Source organism: Esox lucius, chromosome 1 (assembly GCF_011004845.1).
Source record: "Esox lucius isolate fEsoLuc1 chromosome 1, fEsoLuc1.pri, whole genome shotgun sequence".
Classification (NCBI taxonomy): domain Eukaryota; kingdom Metazoa; phylum Chordata; class Actinopteri; order Esociformes; family Esocidae; genus Esox; species Esox lucius.
In genome coordinates this window covers 30,649,582-30,670,638 of record NC_047569.1, presented here as the reverse complement: position 1 = coordinate 30,670,638, position 21,057 = coordinate 30,649,582, and the positions used below count along the sequence as shown (strand labels likewise).

General features: G+C 40.6%; 1 protein-coding gene across 6 annotated transcripts in view; it reads right to left on the bottom strand.

The window, feature by feature from the left end:
* gpr4 (G protein-coupled receptor 4) overlaps positions 1–21,057 on the bottom strand; it is a 40,637-nt gene that overhangs the window by 8,926 nt on the left and 10,654 nt on the right. For 2 of the 6 annotated variants that reach the window (XM_020050301.2, XM_020050292.2), the window contains exon 2: positions 7,463–7,539. The exons of the other annotated variants lie outside the window; for them this stretch is intronic. The gene's annotated coding sequence lies outside the window, so the exon portion shown is untranslated. The remainder of the gene's footprint in view (positions 1–7,462; positions 7,540–21,057) is intronic. 6 annotated transcript variants of the gene reach the window in all.

The following is a 21,057-nucleotide window of genomic DNA, read 5'->3' as shown; positions in this document are numbered from 1 at the left end:
AGACATCCAGTTTGACTGAGTCAGGACCTCATGTCAGATGTTTTGGAAGTAATACTGCTACAGGTTCACTCCCGTCAACAAAATAATGATTACTTTATTATTATGATATTACTTTATTAAAGATCAAGGCTACAAGTCCATCTCCAGAGACCTGGATGTTTCAGTTTCCACCGTATATGATGTTATCAAAAAAGGCCAACGCCACTTTATCCAACCTCGCTGGACGTGGCCACCAGAGAGAACTTGGTGGAAGATTGCCACAATGTACGACAGTTTCAACTCACGCCATCCATTGCCAACTCAATTAAACGGGGTGTCATGATAGGAGAAAATAACCTCATCCCCACTGTCAAACATGGAGTGATATTTTGGGGTTGCTTTTCTGCCAGATGGCATCATGAAATTATGGGTCTTCCAGCACAGCGAGGACAATAACCCATAACACACTTCAAAAAGCACCCAGAAATGGTCCAAGACAAAATGTACTGTGAAAAATGTCCAGCAGAACTAAATCCCATTTAACATTTCTGGAGAAATCTTTTTCAGAAATTCTATCTCAAACAAGCACTCAACAAACCAAATCCCACAAAGCATTTCTGAATTGTCAGAATAGAGCTCAATATACTAACTAGCTGAGTTTGATTGCTCTTTCCTTAGAACACCCTGTGACATAGCCAGTCGGGAAAATGTGTGCCTGGAGGAAGGCTGAATCGATTAAATTACCCAAGAATCGCAAAACCCTCTTTTCTGGATTAAACAGCCCACCAGCCTGGCACAGATCCTCGGCAAACATACAGAAATAACAGCGTTTGACCATATATATTATTGGGTTTAACAGAAAACAACATTGCAGACAATTAGCAGGCTTATTGGGAAGGGCACTCAACATGCTTGTTGTTGCTGACACAAAAGGCTGATGATTGCATAATAATAAGCTGGAGCTCTACTCTTCAGGCTCATATTAGGCTTTAGACATTTACTGATCATGAGCAGTTCCAGAATGAATACAAGTCCAATGGCTTAAAGCAATTCACCATATCTCTGATTGAGAGTTGCCTATTTATTAAGATATAGCAAGTTTTAATTAATCAAGGCCTCTCCACCAAAACCCCCATTACAGTACAGGGTACTACAGGAGGGCTAGCATTGTCCTTTATTGTTTTCAGTGCTTACAAATGACCTTCAAGTGATCTTGGATAGCGCTGGTGAGGGTACATTGAGGACACATGTGTTCAACTTAGCTGAAATATTCAAAGATGCAACTAAAACCCTGAAGAAAGAGCTTTGGTTAAAGTGGGTATCTGGCAATAACTTAGTCCTAATTATCAGAGAAACTATAAGCATTTTATTTGGGGAAAATAACTTGTTCAACCCTAAACCCTTATCTAGAGCTGGAAGGATGAAAGCAAACTGCGGTTGGCGCAGAGCTGTACATATGGCCTTCAAATGTACACAAAGACCAAATGTCAACTGAATGTCAACCTCTACTTACTTACAGGAGACTGACTGTATACCTATTGAGTTGTTTAGAAAGTGTTGATGTGTCAAAGGCACCCATCTATCCGCTCAAACAATGAACACACAGCTAAGACACTGAACAACAACACAAAAGACACGGTACCAGAGGCCTCTTCACAGTGCTCATGCCCAAAAACGAGGCTGGGAGATAAGGAATATAGCTATCATTACACGGAACTCAGCCCCTCTAACGTAAGAAAATGTAAAAAGAAATAGAATCATACTGAAAACGTTTGTAAGACTGCACCTAGTAAAATGACTGTGGGGCTTGAGCATTTCCTGAAGTAAGGGAAGAGCACTCCCCCTTCCTGCCCATTAGACAATCCCCATGGCCCTGTAGTGGATGCCAGCCTCATCTGGAAAAGAGTGCGTGGAGATGATGGGGGGGTTTGGGAAAGTTGAACACCAGGCAGACTGCAGCATTCCGCACAGGCTGCAGGGGTTTTGACAGCACAAGCGTAGAGCCCAGCTGAACCCAGCTGTAGTAGTTTAGACATGAAATGACAAGTGCCTGGTTAAGTATCTGCACTGCTTCCTGACTGAGGTTAGATTGTACTTCATGAATATGCATAAACCTGCAGAACTGTGTCGCTGAGATGATGTTTGCGGAGAATGATGGGCGTTGTCAACTGAGATAGAGTTTTTTTTTAGCGTGTTGTAATTGTACTGCTTGTTTAGTTGTGTTGTTTTGATATAGTATATTATGTAGTTTCTATTCATTCGGCTGCAGTTGATGGTGATCCTATAATATTAAAATAGAAACATACCATCACTAAACACCCCCAAGTGTAGCAGGGTAGCAGATATCTCACTTCAAAACATCGTGCCACAACAGAAACTATTAAAAATTTGCAGAGGAAAAAAAAATAGAATTAGATCAATGACTGCTATGTGGTAATGCATTACATTCTATTTAAAGTTTCTCACTAAATAGATTTTAATCTAATATATCTTTCTTTCATGTTATATTTTGTTTTCATTTTTGTACCTCATTGACATTCACCTTACACTGTAATATATAGTAAATCACGGTGTCGAAACTATTGACTGGTATTGATTTTTATCACCACTCTGTGAAAGACTGTGTGGGCAAATAGTGCAACATTTTAAGAATAATGTTTCTCAAAGTAAAATTGCAAAGAGTTTGGGGATCTCCTCATCTGTCATACATAATATCATTAAAAGATTCAGAGAATCTGGAGAAATCTCTGTAAGCGAGGGACAAGGCCGAAAACCAATATTGGATCTCCGGGCCCTCAGGAGATCAAAAAACAGATATGATAATGGGGTGGGGTCACTGCATGAGCTCAGGAACACTTCTGAAAACCCCGGTCTGTGAACACAGTACGTCACTGCATCCACTAAAAACTCCACCACGCAAAGACAAATCCATATATAAACAAGATCCAGAACCACTGCTACCTTCTGTGGGCCGGAGCTCATTTAAGATGGACTGAGGCTAAGTTGAAAACTGTCCTGTGGTCTGAATCAAAATGTGAAATTCTTGCTTCTTATCAGCGCACAGTTCAAAAGCCAGCATCCGTGATATGGTATGGGGGTGTATTAGTGCACATGGCATGAGTTACTTGCACATCTGTGAAGGCAGCATTTGTTTTTCCCATTTGCTAACGAACATCGGTCAATACTGAAGCAATTTTTGCAAAACTCTTCACACAGTCTGCATATCTAACATGCCTCTTGGCCAAACAGTTAATCTCATCTCCAAAACTCACTAAAACATACATGTTTCAAAATAAGCTTGTTCAACCATAAAACTGGCAAGAATTCTCACTCAGAAACACTTATAACAGGGAGCATTACATACATGATGAACTTTTATCTTTTTTGTTTTTCAAGATTTAACACATAAATTAGTATTTGATTATAGAATAAGAATAACACCTCATTTTATTGACTGTACTACAGTTTTTCTTGATTGCTTACAAGCATAGGTCAATACTGACACCACAATAACAAAAAACTCTTCACACACTGTGCATTACCAATATGCATCGTTGCTAAACAGTTAATCTCACCCCCAAAACTCACTAAAACCACCTAACCATTTCATGCATGTCTCAAAACAAGCTGGTTCCACCAACACTGGTAACAAATCTCACTCAGAAACACACACTGTCACTTATAACACACTGACCTAAAAAAACTGTAACAAAAAACATGTGCAGCGAATATATTGTTTTGCAGGTGGTGGAGTATGAATGAGAAAAGAGTTCTTAGAGAATGTTTTCACCGAATGCATTTTGTGTGAAGACAATGAAAAATTATTCACAGTTATTCACAATTCAAAATTGTCCTCATACACTTCAGTTTCACTGTGTGAAGAGTTTTGACAATGTGACATCAGTATTGACCGATGCTTGTTAGCAATCTGGAAAAACTGTAATGCTGAACAATATTTACAGGTTTAGGGGCAACATATGCTCCCATCCAAACATATGCTCCGCTCACATTCTTTTTCAGGGAAGGCATTGCTTATTTCAGCAAGACAATGCCAGACCACATTCTGCACGTATCACAACAGCATGGCTCACCGTAGTAAAAGAGTCTGTGTGCTAAACTTGCATGTCTGCAGTCCAGACCTGTCACCCATTGAAAACATTTGATGCATTATGAAATAAAAAAAATATGAAATCCTATGTGAAGCAAGAATGGGAATGCATTTCACTTTCAGAACTACAGCAATTCCCAAACGCTTACATAGTATTGTTAAAAGAAGAGGAGATGCACCCCAGTGGTAAACATGCCCCAGTCCCAACAAATTTAATATGGGCATGTATTTTTTCTAAAAACAATCACATTTCTCAGTTTCAACATTTGATATGTTGAAAAATCTGAACTATTTTCAATTAAATATACTGAGAAATGATTTGCACATTTCATTCGGTTTTTATTTGCATTGTACCCAGTGTCCAAACTTTATGGAAACAGGATTAGACATTAAATATTTGATGCCCCACTACAATTCATGTGAAATACAAAAAAACCACCAGTTTCACAAGTGAAATGACCATTTGGACAATATCAATGGCATTCACAACTCCATGTTTTGGACAGGCATCCCAGTGAATGGCCCGGTGGGGCCTGGTTAAATAATCAGTGTAAAGACACAGGCTTCCCCATGGCCTTGGCAAGGACCACTTGGCCACACCTCTTTTCCATCATCTCCCTGAGGTCTTGTGGGACTGACCCCAAGCTGCACAACAATAAACACAGTTGTGTCGGTGAGCACGAACCTGGCTGTCTTTTAATCAGCTACCAGCACTGCCTGGGAGGAGAGAGGGGCTGTTTCCCCCTCACTTAACAAAAGGATGGAAAGAAACTGGGAGAGAGAGTGAGAGAGAGAGAGGTGGAGCAACAGGATGAAGGATCTGAAACAGATCTGCTTGATTATTCATTAACTCATTAGGGCTGATCAGTTAGACGATACTATATGAACAGGCTTGGCAACTCTCCCGAACAGCCGACAAACACAAGGGTCATCTCAGGTTTACGTGTGTTTGGCTGAGCACACAGCAGAAGGACTGGTCGATAAAAGGATCATGTCAACTGTACCCCCCCCCTCCCCCCACCTCTGGCCTATGGAAGGCCTTGCACTCTGAAATTTGAGTGCAAAGTCAATCTAAACGTGACAAGAAGTAGGCCACTGTATACAATATCATGTGTGGTTTAAATTTTCATGAATGAAATACATTTTGTATTATTTTACTGTTTAAAGGTATAGCAGTGGTCAGAAATGCACAGGTGACACAAAGGGAGCCAGAGAGGAATGGCAGAGACAGGTTTCGTCCCCATGTCAGTAGAGGTACAGCACACAAGTCAAAATCCAGTCTCGGATGCATTCATTTATTAATGTATAGTTGATGACAGCCTGGCAATGACATATGCTTCATATATAGTTCAACTGGATTATGGAGTTGACAAAATGTATACAACAAAGGTAAGGCTATTTCTTTTACAGGTGAGTCACGACTGCACGACTGTGGTTGCATGAACATCCTCATATGTAGGGCATGTATCTCAATTTACGGTAGCTGGAACTATAAATGAACTGATAAGAGATGAAAACGTACAGCACACTGCCAAACCATATCAGAATGATAACAAGCAGTGGGGGAGATGACCAAAACATGAGTAGCAAAACAAGAAGCCCAGACTCAGTTCTGTGGCCAGGAGGTAGTTACAGTACCAGAGTCATAATAATCATTATTATTGTCACTCATTCTGACTGTACTGGCTTTAAGTATGTTGTTGACTGTTTCATAGGACCTAAGCTTTGTGCATGTGTGTGAGTGTGTGTGTCAGATTGTGTGTAAGAGTGTGTGTGTGAGAGTGTGTAAGAGTATGTATGAGAGAGTGTGTGTGAGATAGTGGGAGTGTGTGTGATAAAGTGTGCGTGTGTGTGTCAGATTGTGTGTAAGAGTGTGTGTGTGAGAGTGTGTAAGAGTATGTATGAGAGAGTGTGTGTGAGATAGTGGGAGTGTGTGTGATAAAGTGTACATACTCCCAAAATGGGGATGGGAATGTTTTGCCCATTTGAAGGGAACCAATTAACATCAACAAACAGTGCCTAGTCTTGCTGCATTTCAACTGTCGAGGGTTGACATTTGTCTCACTCTAAACAGTCACTAGTAACATTTGGACTGTAACATGATCCCAGACATCAAATCAGAAATGGAAATGAATAAGCTGATAATATGGACAGGAGATACTGAAGCATTTGGGTCATGTGATGTTGTGCCCCAGGAGACTCTCTGCTTTAAAACCAGGAAACTTTGGCAATATGGGACAAAACAGAGCATGAAAAATAAATGCACCTGCTAGGTTAGTAGTCAAAACCATACATCTTGGGGCAACTGGTGTACAGGGTTGTAAAATGCCCTTATTGAAAAATGTATTATATTTACAGTATACACACACAAACACACAGTTCTTGGGTATGCCTTTACCATCTTTTCAAACCTGAATTTGGGCAGTTTTTCCCATTCTTCCTTCTAGAGACACTTAAGCTGGGCCAGATTGAATGGGGCGTATCAATCTTTAGGTCTCCCCAGAGAGGTACAATGGGGTCAAGTCCGGGCTTTGCCTGGGCCACGCAAGGAAATTCACAGACTTGTTTTGGCTGTGTGCTTTGGGTCGTGATCATGCCGAATTATAAATTTTTACCCCCCTAGTTTGACGTCACATGTGCTCCAGATCAAGTTCTTCAAGGACCTCTGTGTATTTTGCTTTGTTTATATTTTCCTCAATCTTGACCAGTCTCCCAGTGCCTGCTGAAGAGAAGCATCCCCAGAGCATGATGCTCCCACCACCATGCTTCACTGTAGGGATGGCCAGGTGAGTGCTTGGAATTCAGACCTAATAGTTTGATTGTAGTGTCATCAATCCTTCAGGCGGTATGTCATGCCTTTTACTAAGGATTATCACTACCATAAACTCCTGATTGAGAGATAATGTCCTGGATGATGGAGAGTGCTGCAGAGATTTTCCTTCTGACAGGTTCTAACATCTCTGCAATGAAACTCTGAAACTCTAAAACTTCCATTATACAGTGCCTATTGTGTTCCTGGGATCTTTCAATGCTTTAGCAGTTCTTTCCCAGACATATACAGACAATTCATTGGACTTGATTTTTGCTCATACATGCACTTTGAATTGTGGGACCTTATACAGTCTGATGTGTGCCATTAGAAACTCCAGTCCAATAAAATAAATTTGCCATCGGAATCTCACCCTTGAGATTCTAGAGACATCTCAAGGATGAGTAATACATGAAAGCATGTATCAGAGGACAATTGTAATGGCAAAGTTTCTGAATACTTATGCACATGAGATATCTCAGATTTACATTCTAAATAAAGATGGACACAGATGAACCTTGTGTGTGACGTGTTATACACCATTCCATTCATTGTGCGGCACCCACCACTGCATCATCCTCCCCAGTTAAGATGCCACCAGCCTCCTGTGGTGTGCAGGTGCACTCAGCAGGCCATGTGGTTCCTGTCAAAGACAAGGTGTTTGATCAAAATACCCATATAACAAAAAGCCCCAACCAAACTACAGACAAGAATAGTCTACAGTGCAGGGAGATGGATGAGAGGCACTAGAACTAGGACAGGGAGAGTCTTATTACCCAGCCAGTCTCCACACCTAAAACAGTACAGCACTCTATGATACATCCTCAGTGGCCCTCTTACTCCAGTGGTCAAAGCCACTGATCTGAATAAAACACAAAAACTTTACTTTACGTCCAAGATTTTTTATTGGGTCTGGAAATAACATCAGTGTGCAGGCTTTTGACTTTTGATCTTGGCTTCTGACTTTGACTTAATTATCATCTGAGATTTGGGTCTATTACCTGCAGTGGGGCGCATAAAATGTTCTGTGGTAAAACAAAACTGTGTCTCCAGTCACGTAGAATGTCATTTGATAAGAGCATGGCGCTTAAAATGCCAGGGTTTTGGGATTGTTTCCAATGGTTGGTCAGTATAGAAATGCAGGCACTCTCTCAATAAGATCTGTTAAATCACTTAAATGTAAATAAAGAATTGCCTGACATAGCTATTGCCATTATAATATTGACTAACAAAGTGAGTTATCAACTGGAATTTCTTATAAGATAGGATTAAAATGTATATCAAAAGTAATTAAGGATCTTGTTTGAAGTTTCCTCTAAAATTTGCATAATTCAGGTTTACCGAATCCAAGCATTAACAAAATGTAACCAATGACCTATTTAAACTATATAACAAGCCCTGAATATTATAATGTTCTGGTGATCCCTCTAATGTTAGGAGCCTTTAAAAGCTTGACGGCGTCATCAATGTCAATTATCAAAGATAGAAAAGGGAAGGGACAAGTGCATACAGAACGTAATGGGAATCGGGGATGATGTCAAGGTAGGAAACTATTCAACTGCTGATGCCAAACACAGCAGGTCAACACCTGGCAGGGACACAGAATAAAGGCATGAAGAAACCCAATCTGAGCCAGGAGGAGCTCCGGTATGAGAAAGCTACTACCAGACCGTACCCTTACGTCAGATGGAAAAATACAATGGTCAGATCAAATCTGTTATTCTCAGCTGCCCTTTGACCCCAACTCCACCTACGATGAACACATGAAATCAGTAAATGAAAAAATCAGTAAATGAGAAAGCATTCCTTAATGTCACACTCCCACACACACCTGTTCTACACAATTCCTGAAATACACAACAGCCTCTCAATTTGGGTACATCCAATACACAATTATTTTAGGCACATTTTGTAACATAAGAAATGTTGAGATGCAATCTAGTGAGTCATACATTGTGTCTTTCATTGGTATCCAAGAATGAATCTGAAAATATAATTGATATTTGAAAGACATCTAATTAGGAATGTAAGGCCTTGCTTGTGTTTTGGTAGATGCTACACCATATTGTAGGATAAGAGGAAGCAACTGGACTACTGAAGTATTTCTGATGGGTGCAGTAAAATAGTTATGAGATCTGTTTAGTAATCCAATCATAGTTAGCTGTTATCCTGATGAAATCATCACTTGCATGAATAAAAAAAAAAAATCTGCTGTGTAATATCTGCTGTGTACCAAACAGCAGGCGATTTAAGAAACCACTTCAGTTAACTGTCGAAATCCTATTGGATATTTGCCTGTACCGCAGAAAACACTTGAACCTGACTGTGTCATCAGCATACAGTGGGGCAAAAAAGTATGTAGTCAGCCACTAATTGTGCAAGTTCTCCCACTTAAAAATATGAATGAATTTATGAATTTATTGGTAAATTCCTCAGTAAAATAAGTATTTGGTCACCTACAAACAAGCAAGATTTCTGGCTCTCACAGACCTGTATCTTCTTCTTTAAGAGGCTCCTCTGTCCTCCACTTGTTACCTGTATTAATGGCACCTGTTTGAACTTGTTATCAGTATAAAAGACACCTGTCCACAACCTCAAACAGTCACACTCCAAACTCCACTATGGCCAAGACCTAAGAGCTGTCAAAGGACACCAGAAACAAAATTGTAGACCTGCACCAGGCTGGGAAGACTGAATCTGCAATAGGTAAGCAGCTTGGTGTGAAGAAATCAACTGTGGGAGCAATTATAAGAAAACATACAAGACAACTGATAATCTCCCTCGATCCGGGGCTCCATGCAAGATCTCACCACGTGGGGTCAAAATGATCACGAGCAAAAATCCCAGAACCACACGGGGGGACCTAGTGAATGACCTGCAGAGAGCTGGGACCAAAGGCTACCATCAGTAACACACTACGTCGCCAGGGACTCAAATCCTGCAGTGCCAGACGTGTCCCCCTGCTTAAGCCAATACATGTCCAGGCCCGTCTGAGGTTTGCTAGAGAGCATTTGGATGGTCCAGAACAGGATTGAGAGAATGTCATATGGTCAGATGAAACCAAAATAGAACTTTTTGGTAAAAACTCAACTCGTCGTGTTTGGAGGAGAAAGGATGCTGAGTTGCATCCAAAGGACACCATACCTACTGTGAAGCATGGGGGTGGAAACATCATACTTTGGGGCTGTTTTCCTGCAAAGGGACCAGGACGACTGATCCATGTAAAGGAAAGAATGAATGGGGCCATGTATCGTGAGATTTTGAGTGAAAACCTCCTTCTATCAGCAAGGGCATTGAAGATGAAATGTGGCTGGGTCTTTCAGCATGACAATGATCCCAAACACACCGCCCAGGCAACAAAGGAGTGGCTTCGTAAGAAACATTTCAAGGTCCTGGAGTGGCCTAGCCAGTCACCAGATCTCAACCCCATAGAAAATCTGTGTTGCCCAGCGATAGCCCCAAAACATCACGGCTCTAGAGGAGATCTGCATGGAGGAATGGGCCAAAATACCAGCAATAGTGTGTGAAAACCTTGTGAAGACTTACAGAAAATGTTTGACCTCTGTCATTGCCAACAAAGGGTATATAACAAAGTATTAAGATTAACTTTTGTTATTGACCAAATACCTTTTTTCCACCATAATTTACCAATAAATTCATAAAAAATCCTACAATGTGATTTTCTGGATTTTGTTTCTCATTTGGTCTCTCATAGTTGAAGTGTACCTATGATGAAAATTACAGGCCTCTCTCATCTTTTTAAGTGGGAGAACTTGCACAATTGGTGGCTGACTAAATACTTTTTTGCCCCACTGTATAAGTGAACATGCAAAGTAGTGGCAATTCATTTCTGGGTACAGAACATAAGCAGTGGGGGCAATACTGACACCTTGAGGTACCACTCTACTGAGCCCAACATTTTTAGATTCCAGTCCTCCTATGAAAACACACTGTTTACAGTTATTAAGACACAGTATGGAAGCAATTTAGTGATCTCCTATGGAAACCAATGTTTTTAAGTATTCCTAGTAAGAATCATGACCTGAAACAAACGCTTTTGATTAATCAATAAAAATCTCACTAGTTAATTTGCCTTGGTCTGTTGAGGAATTTATATTTTCAGCGAGTGTTTCACTAATGCTGTAGTTGTAAAATGTTTGGGTCTGAAGATGGACTGAACTGGCTAAATTAAATGAAAGCGTATCTAGGTACTGTGGGAATGTGAGTTTCCTCTGTGACGAGGGGTCACTCGAGCCAATTTCCAAACATAAGGTGTTTCACCAGTCATTTACACACATGTTGAACAGATATACTGGAAGTTACAAACTGTAAGAACATTAGCGGATCACCTTATAAGTCATACTAATCAATCATGTCATTTTCCACCCATGCAAGGTCAGCCCTACGTTCCTCTAGTACATTGAGAATAAACACATCGGAGCACTTGATCTTGCATGCCCATTGAGTAGCTACAGGCATGCCAATTTTAAAGCAGGAAAGGCTGAGTTTGTTAAAGCAACAAAGAGGTGATTTTAATACAATAGGTTGGCTAACACACAAATATGACAGTTAGCCAATAATCTACGGGACAAAACAATAATCTTTCATCCCAAAGCCTGTTACTGGTCCACAGCATTAAAAGCAGTCATCTGGTCTTCCTGGATATATGAGTCACCAAACCAGATACCTTATTCACATTCAATCTATTGAGGAAATGTGTTAACTGTAGTCAGTGTAGACAATCTTCCAACAACTGTCTTGGTCCTAGTAGAGGCTGTGGGAATGGCCGTATGCACATGAACAAAAGAAATACTAAAAACGCTTGTAAGTGCAAAACAGAAACTGAAGACACAGGACATCACAGAGGGAATTTTTCATGATTTGGTAACAAGGTTGGGCAATGTCGGGATAGACACAGTCCCATTGTGTCCAAACATGATCTACAGATGATCGTACTGACTTTTTCATGATTTGGTAACAAGGTTGGGCAATGTCGGGATCGACACACAGTCCCATTGAGTCCAAACATGATCTACAAATGATCGTACTGACTTTTTCTTGCATCCATGCTCGGCCTTGTTGTTTTTTGGTCTAATCTCACCTTGTAGATACATAAAATGATCGACAAACAAATAAGCAGATATCAGTTATATAAGCTTATCTTTAGAATTGATTAGGTCTATTTACTAGCCTTATCAAGTATTTTTACTATCTCATCTTGATCATCTGGGTTAAGCATTTGTGACTTTTGGCAAACGTTGCCCAAAATAACTTCCCATTTGTGTACAGATGCAAAGTCTATCTGAAGCCATATTCAGTTCAGCAGGCAATATTGTCACTGCACTCCACAGTGTTCTTAAACCAGAAATAGAGGACATGCGGGTATTCCTTTTCATAACCTTTAGTTACCCCAAGCCCTAAAGATGGAAAAACAACTAGACATAATGATTTCTTATTGCTTTTGCCTGTTTAAATAAGGATTAATATGTTTCTGAAGTCATAGATTATTGATTATTAGGTATTCTGTCATACATTAAGACAAATCTTTAAGACAAAATAAGTTGGATCAAAATGTATTTGTTACCGACTTTTTTAAAGTAATTTGTGAGACAACCCAGGCAAAAAAAGAATTCTGCTTATGGTCAAGCTCAAGTTTATTTGTCATTGCACATTAACAAGAGCGTTACTGGCAATGAAATGCCTGGTTCCCAAAAACTTCCTCAAAAGTGCAGGCATAAGTAATACCGTAGAATAAAACATTTCTTAAAAATTATATAAAAGAAATGTGATCAAGTTTAAAAAAAAGGAAGTTGTGTTGCAAGCAGCATTAAGCTGGTTTTAGCATTCAGCTGATAATGTTATTTCCTTTAGTGCAATAGTACATTATAACAAAAGGATAAATTAAATTAGATGTGCAATAGATGCAATGACCATGCACATAATGCTACCAACAATTGTACACAGTAGTACCATGCTATTTAAAGAGGAATCACCTCATTAAATTATGTGAAAAATATGCATTTGAATGACTATGTACATAATAGCACCAACCAAAATAACAAGAGCAGTGATACCAGGTAAGTGTAAGGTGGCTGGGTATCAGTGGCGGCTGCTGGTCTTTCAAAGAGGGGAAGCTCATTTTCGGCCTACATTATAACCCTCTGATGGTCTTCCTTTGTAGTGACACTCGGGGTCTTTGGCTAGCATTTTTGCCAAACAAATATCAAGAAATATTGCAGCAGTTTGTCTTTCGAATACACTTGAGAAATCCGCGATGGGACTGAGCGCAAAATAGCTTCCGTGACTTCTTATTGTACAGACCACTGTCAGTCAAAATGAGATGCAGTTTGACAGATCGTCAGATCCTCCAATCATCACGCGGAAGCCCGGAGTCCGGGCCAGCCCACTCCTCATTCACCCCCAGAGACGCTGAACGTCCGTGGGCGGGACATAATCGCAGCATTTATCCAATCACAGTCTACTTTCGGAGCACTGAAAAAAACTGTTCTAAGCAGCCCCATTGAAGTCAATGGACGCTCGGCTTCAACAGGGAAATGCACTGTGACGCTGCGGGATTGTATGAGAAGAAAATCGAGTCAGCCGACCTGTAGCTGATTCTGAACTAACTAGTTTTAGAGATGAACGTGTTTTAACAAATTTTTTGTCAATAAAATTTTTACACAATAGTACATATTTGACCATTATTTTTTTTGACATTATAGGGGAAGCCGAGCTTCCCTTGCAGTCTTAAAGAAATCCCCACTGCTTGGTATGTATAAGGGACAAATGTATAGTCCAAGTGAATGGGTGCGTATGCAATGGCCCATATTAATAGGTATGGGAATCGTGGGCTGGGGGGCAGCTTGTGCTCAAGAGTTCAAAAGCCGTAAGGCCTGGGGGAAGAAGCTGTCTGAGGGCCTGTTTGTTATGGACTGGATGCCCCTGTCCCACCTGCCAGACAGAAACAGGCAGAACAGTTTATGACCGGGGTGACTGGGGTCCTTGACAACGTGCAGGACCTTCCTACTGCACCTCTGGCTGTATGGGTCCTGCAGAGCCAGCTGGTCAGTCCTGGTGAGGCCCATAGCCGTGACCACCCTCCTCACGGTCTAGGCCAGTGCAGCAGCCATACGAGGAAGTGATACAGCCAGTCAGGAGCCACCGAGTCCATGCCGAACCACCGTAGTGGCCGGGGAAAGAACGGACTCCACCTCCTGGCCAGCGGACCAGAGCAGATCGTCATTGACCTTGACCCAGAGGAACCTGGCGCCCGTGACGCTCTCCATTGGGGATGATCTCTAGACCTGTTTGACATGCAAGCAAACTGCAGTAATTATAATAAGACTAATTTATTGCATCTGCAAAGTGCTTTTCATTATAAAGGAATAATCTCAAAGTGCATGAAAAATAGCGGCCTTAAGTTGAGGGTAGAGAGGTAGTGATGGGTGTTTCGACTCAGCCCTCAAAGCACTTCACAACAAGGGGTTGGTAGAGTTTTTTTTGGGATAGGGAGAAGGGTGGTCTTCTTGAAATATGCAGGGACTGCAGACCTAAGCAGCGATAGATTGAGGCTATCAGCCAGTTGATCAGCACATGCCTTGAGAACGAGCCCGGACTAGGAGCCTAGGAGCGAGGGTTTATACTTTACCTGGTATTTGCACACGTCTGCCCGGTAGAATTTCAGTGGTCAGGCCTCCTGAACCATCTGTACATCCTTGGCTATCGAATCCCTCTCAAAACCTGCATAGAACGTGTTCAGATCCTCTGGCAGGGAAGCAGACAAAGCCCCCACAGAGCTCTTGTTGTCTGTAACAGTCCTTACTCTATTCCTCATGTTCCCGGCGTTTGAGCCCACATAGAGAGAATCCACATTGTTTCTTCTTTGCCTCTTAGCTGCTTTTATTGCCTTCCTAAGAGCATACCTGGATGTCCTTTAGTCATCCGAGTTACCACAGTTAAAGGCTGCAGAATGTGTTAGGGGCAAAAAGGCTGTGTCTGAATGGCCCCGGCAGGATCTGACGCCTGTTATGCAATCCCAGGACATTATTTAACAAATCTCCAATATTAGAAATAACTTATTAAATTACATTTTGTCAAGGTAAAATTTATTCCAACTGTTGTTACAGTAACCTTTGGTTCGGCTCTTTGGTTATCAAGGGGGGTTTTACAACAGGAGTGATTTGTGCTTTACTGCCTATTGTATGTTTAAACTTCCTATTTAATTTGTTTATCACTCTGTTCTCTTTCCCTTTAATCCTTCGTAAAACACCTAGTAATTACATTGTACTAGTAATACCATTGTAGTGATCTAAATCCTGTGACTAACACCTAGAAAAATATTAGGGTAACTTGGAGGAAAGGACATCTCACTTCATATTAAATAAATAACTTTGTCTAAATGACTACCTAGAACATTTCAGTTAACTATCTACTTAAACTAATCCTAAACTTAAACCTAACCCAAAGCTTAACATTTGTAAGCATATACTTTGCTTTTGATCGTGTGTTGATAGTACGAATATCTGTAGAGCTCCAAATAAAGTGTAACCCAGTGTACTTATGCAGTATTTTTGCACTAAATTAGTTGTATTTAGATGAACAAGACAGGTTCATTTCTTTAAAAAAAAAAAAAAAAGGATCATACAACCTACCAGTGAATGCAATTTTATACTCTTGGACTCCCAGCATGTCTGTCCACAAATGACTACAAAATAAAAAACGATTAAAAGCGCTTAAAAAACAATGTATTTGTAACATGGTAACAAGCATGGCAATTTCCACTACATGTGTTGTCATGACTTATTACACTGAACCGAAATATCTGTTCAAGGAGCCCTTGAGGAAGGCCATGTCTGCAAATTAGGTTTGCGTGTCTGCTTTACTCCTGCTTAGCCAGTGTTTGCAAGAATTCTTAGTGAACATGGATGTATTTATGTTGGCCCTAATAAATCTACAGTAATTTCAGTACCATTTGGACTGAGACAGATCAAATGCACTGAGACAATCATGGGGACCTGTTGTGAAAAACCAGTGTTTGATACATTTTTATCTCAACTGAAATCTAATATTTGGTTACAATAAGATTGAGAAATGTTGGGAGGTAAACGGCTGAAGTGCAGGCTTACTATTCTGCAACCCAAAATTAAACTGAAAATGAAACCTTTTAGAACCTGCCCAAACAGCACTTCAATAGGCTACAATAAGCCACACATATCCTGGCTCTCAGGCCAACCGCTCCCAATGAAACAAAGATGCACTCAGAGATTTTTTAAACAAACTACAAATGAAAATAACCGAATAATCCATGAGAATAGGGAAACTGCTAAATGCTTATATATGCCATAATGTGCCAACACTTGACACATTCAAATGTGAGGACACTTAATAAACCTTGTGTCCTCACCCTCCCTTCCTTCTGACCTCCTCCTCCTCCGATGGCTGTAGAAAAGGAGGTGGGGAGGCAGAAGACACCTCTAGTAGGATCCTGGCAAAACAGCAGACTTGAAACGCGAGTGGATGGGAGCCAGTGCAAAAGTGGAGAGACAGGCTTACTGCCAACCGCATCTGAGCCACACTAGCCTAGTGGATTATTTGGTTCTCCACTGGCTACAGCACAAGGGAACATACTTTAGCAACAGAGGATCTATAGCTCATTTGATTTTAAAATGCTGTGGTTTTATCACACTGAGACCACATCAGGATCCAGTCCTATCTGTCAGGAAGCTCCACCCCATTTTTATTTTTATTTCAAACCTCTAACCCGGGGCTTGTTCAGAACTGGGGCACCAGGTGGGTGCAATTAATGATGAGGTAGAACAGGAAAAAAACAACAGGCTTCGGACCTTGTAGGGAAAGAGTTGAATATCCTTGCAATATGCCATCCAATCGCAGCCATTGCTTGTGTAGGGCCTCTAGTTTGTCATGGTAACCTGTTACAGCTTCTACCCATAGGGCTTAATGCTGTTAAACAACACTGTTGAATAGTTATCAAATGTCTTTATCAATGTCTGTAATTATCACATTTTCGCACTGTCCTTTAACAGTGAGCACACACACACCCGTTCATATAGTAACATGAACACACAGTGTAACACAGACTTAATGTTCATCACACACAGTATTATGCTGGTACTGTTATTACCTATCCACTGCTACCCTCATCTATTGTATATGTACATAACAAACTGAAGACCTGTAACGCCCTGCACATAGACATAGTGCCAACTGTATATGCCCATGCTACTGTTATACAGTTTATCTTTTCCCTGTTATTATTAAATACAGTAGATATTCCTTGAGTTAACTACACACCTCACTGTTTGAGTCAAGCTGTTTTTTGTTATGTGGGGAGACCGTCACATCACAATATCTCAAAATGTGATCATTTTATAAGTATTTATTTGTTCATTTGTAATTATCATGTTTACCAAATATGTTTAAAAGGATGCATTAAGGTATCTACAATACAATAGTCTATATGTGGAACCAATTAATGCAGGCATTGATAAATATAATTCTGTAAGTGTACAGGAAAATGATTTTGGATGTCTCTTGCTACATATTCAGAATCTCTTGAACTCTTCAGTACAATTTATTTATTTATTGTCCACACACTCTTTAGTTAACAGCTGCTCGCGCTCTGATGCTCTCACTCTCTTAACTCTTCTTATGTACGTGCTGCAGAATTTCCCCTCTTTCTTTACTCACCATGTGACTGTGAGGATATAGCCTACATCTCTGCCTAAGCACAGACTTGCTAAAAAAACAACACCTATTAGACATCATGTCTGACAAAGGTCATGCAAGTAGGCTGCCACGCGATTTGACAGAGAGAGCACATGATTATAATACCTTTAGAGTTCCTCATCTAGGAAGCCACTTGGTAGCCACCGGTAAAAAGGGTTTGATCGGGGCTTGTAAGAATTGCATTTCTGGTCTGCAGTTGTAAGGAAGGCATGGTTGACTCAACGTGCATTTCAAGCAGGAAGAGGATGGTTTTTTTTATTGCGAACAGCCCAGCAAGAACAAAAGACCCTGTTCTTACTTTCAATCCTAATCTTAACCCCTAACCACTACCTAACCCCAACCATAACCCTTATACAACATTTTCAAAGTAAGCCGGAAAAATCTTTCACAAAAACCTGCGATAATGTGTTGACTCATATGGCCTAAATAGAATGCCTGTTCATATCATGCTGATGATGTTATATAAAACCGGCATGTTAGCAGATACAATCTTAGAAATCCAAGCATATGCGCAGAACATTCCAGATCTACCATTTCGGGAACTAAAGAGCTGAGAAAAGACGGATCCTCTGCTGTTCCTTTCATTCAATGATGGGGGAGCACCGAAAGTCTGTCGGCACAAGTTTAAACGGCAAAGTCATAATTATGGTTAAATCCCTTCCGTTTCTAAAATGTTCTTCTTAAAATACGATTTGAAACCTAACCAACTACCTTAACCCTAAACGTAATCTTACTGCTAAATTGATGCCCAACACTTATATCAAGACACAAAAGCTTTTTTTTTACAAAATAGCAATTTTTGACTCTATGGCTGTAACATTTATCTTTGAACAGCGTCAACATAGCATGTCTGATCTTTTAAGAAAGCTAGCTGATAGTCATGTCAGACCACAGGCGTAAAACTAGCGTCCAAGGAAAATTCTCGGAGTGTGACCCTACGGGTTTCTGTTCTAATGTCATCAATGTAAAGTAGCTCTGAAGGGTTTGTTGGGAGCTGGAGGTATGACGAAACAGGGGATCATTACAGCCTTGCTAACCATAGGGGGGTGGCTCGGTCAGCAGGACTGTTATCACAGTCTAGACTGTGTGGTCTGCTCTGTCGTCATCATGCACTTAGCCTCCTAATTAGGACCATGTCAGGACTTTGTCTTGATAGAGGTCTTAGTAGGAAACATACACATCTCCAGTGCAAAGCATGAAAACAAACACACACCCATCCATCACACACACACTCACACACACAGTATTTGGCTGGTGGCCTGGTGTTCTGTCATGAAAAATGTCAACTTACACACTTTTGCTATGGTGCTATTTTCAGTTTGTGTTAAAGTTTCACACGCCTTAGCAGATGGCAGCTTTCAAACAAGTGTCCTGCGTTTGTTTTGGCTATTGGATTAACTGGTTGGTAAAACAAAATATATTTTTGGAGATATCATGTCATGTTTTATTTTGGTTGTAAACTCTTTTTCTCACAGAATTTCAAAGGTAACTTTGGTAAATCAATGGTTAACTGGTGAAGGACATGTACGGACAAAATGAATGCCCAGTGAAAGGTTGAACTAGCCATATCATTCAGCGTCAAGTCTTAACGCTTCAGTATATACATTATGTTTTTGTGGGTATTTGTTAGTGCAAAAACGTGATACAAACAAATACTTGCTTGAATAAATAGTTAATGCAAACTATTCAAATGAGCAGTTGGTAACAGATGCAGGGACACAATTTTTGGGGGTTTGGGTCAGAAACTATTTATCATTTGATGCAATACGTTGTCCTAAAAATAGAAAATACAGACTACAGAAAATCCAAATAGATGTCCTCTGAGATTATCTGAAGATGGGTTGTTTTATTTCTGTGCAACTGTAATTTCATCAACAAACACTAAGCTATGTTTAGCCCATAGAAATGACATATGCTACATATCTACTAATATCTTTTTACAATTATGCACAAATGAATGATGCAAAGAATAATATCCCATTGAAGAGAATACTCATATTCATAGTTAGGCTCCTCTGTATAGTACAGATCAGACACCCATGATTTAATTATGTTATAATGTTACAGTTAATAGAGTCTCAGCGTCATGCTGTTTCCATTAAATTGCACATATCTTTTTCTCATCAGGTGTTAAGTTCAATCTGACTGATTAAAAGATCTGACTGATTTAAAAGCATTCACAGAAACCTAATATATATAATCAGCGTACATGCTTATGTGGGGAACATGCGTAACTCAGTAACGGAGGTACAAGAATATTAAAGGTCACACTGACGCACAGTCCCTACTAAATATTTTGCGCATCTTAAACTAAGTACTAATGATGTTACTGATATTGAAATGTTTTTGTTGTAGATGTTTATCGGACATGGATACAAAAAAAAGCGTGCTCAAGAAATAAAACAAAAACAGCATTCTCACTGTACACACTGTACATCAAGAAGTGACTCTGTGAAATGGATACTAACCTTGGCATGCCCACAAATTATAGAGGTCAGTTACCTATCTATATCAAGCATCCCATTTTCACAGGCATGAGGATGTGAAATACCATACTGTCTGTGAGATGAGGGGCAAGGCCACATTTTCTCTCTCCTTGGCCACCATGTCTGCACTGTAAACCAAAGCAGCACAATGTTCTTAGCTCCCCACATCCCCCCAGCACCCAACCCAGCCAGTGACTGATGAGGGGGGGGGGCAGCCGTGAGCAGCGTCGGCCACAGTGGCCTTCACTTGGTCCTGAGCAAAGAGCAGGTATTTAATCCTGGTCTAGCAGCCTGCTCATTTCACGCTCGGCTGGAGAGCCAACGGTTGGTCTCTAGAAATCCCAGGGCAGACATACCGCAGGGAAAATTAATGACTTCAGTGAAAGTGCCACATTTTCCCAGTCAAATTTCCATCGGGCAGTTTTATTGGCTGAGCCTTAATTTGGCCCAATCGGCTTGTTGCATCATAAAACGAATGCATGCATGTCAGGCCGTGGTGGTGTCTGCTGTTGACTCTTTGGAGGTTTCTACAAGACCACTGATATATTACCCTCTCATCTCTCTCGGAGTTGGGATGATGAAGTACCAGTCAACTCCAGGGACACGCCGAAACACTAAAGCTCACACATAAACAAGGGGATAAAAAAAAAGAAAGCTCTTTATGACAATGAGTTATCCCAGCCGAAAGCATTTTTTTTTTTTATTTCTTATATAATTATTTGTTTTTCCATCCAGCTTGTAAACCGTCCAGGAGGCTTTGTTAAGAACCATAGCCAGAGCCATGCTAGCCACAGTTATCACTGGGCGACGGACTTGAAGAGGCAGCAGATCCAGAGTGCACTGTTGGAGAATGCTGCTGACACTTCCTAGACAAATAGCACAGCTGCACGCAAGAGGAAATACACAGTGGTATCACAAGGCAAATGCCA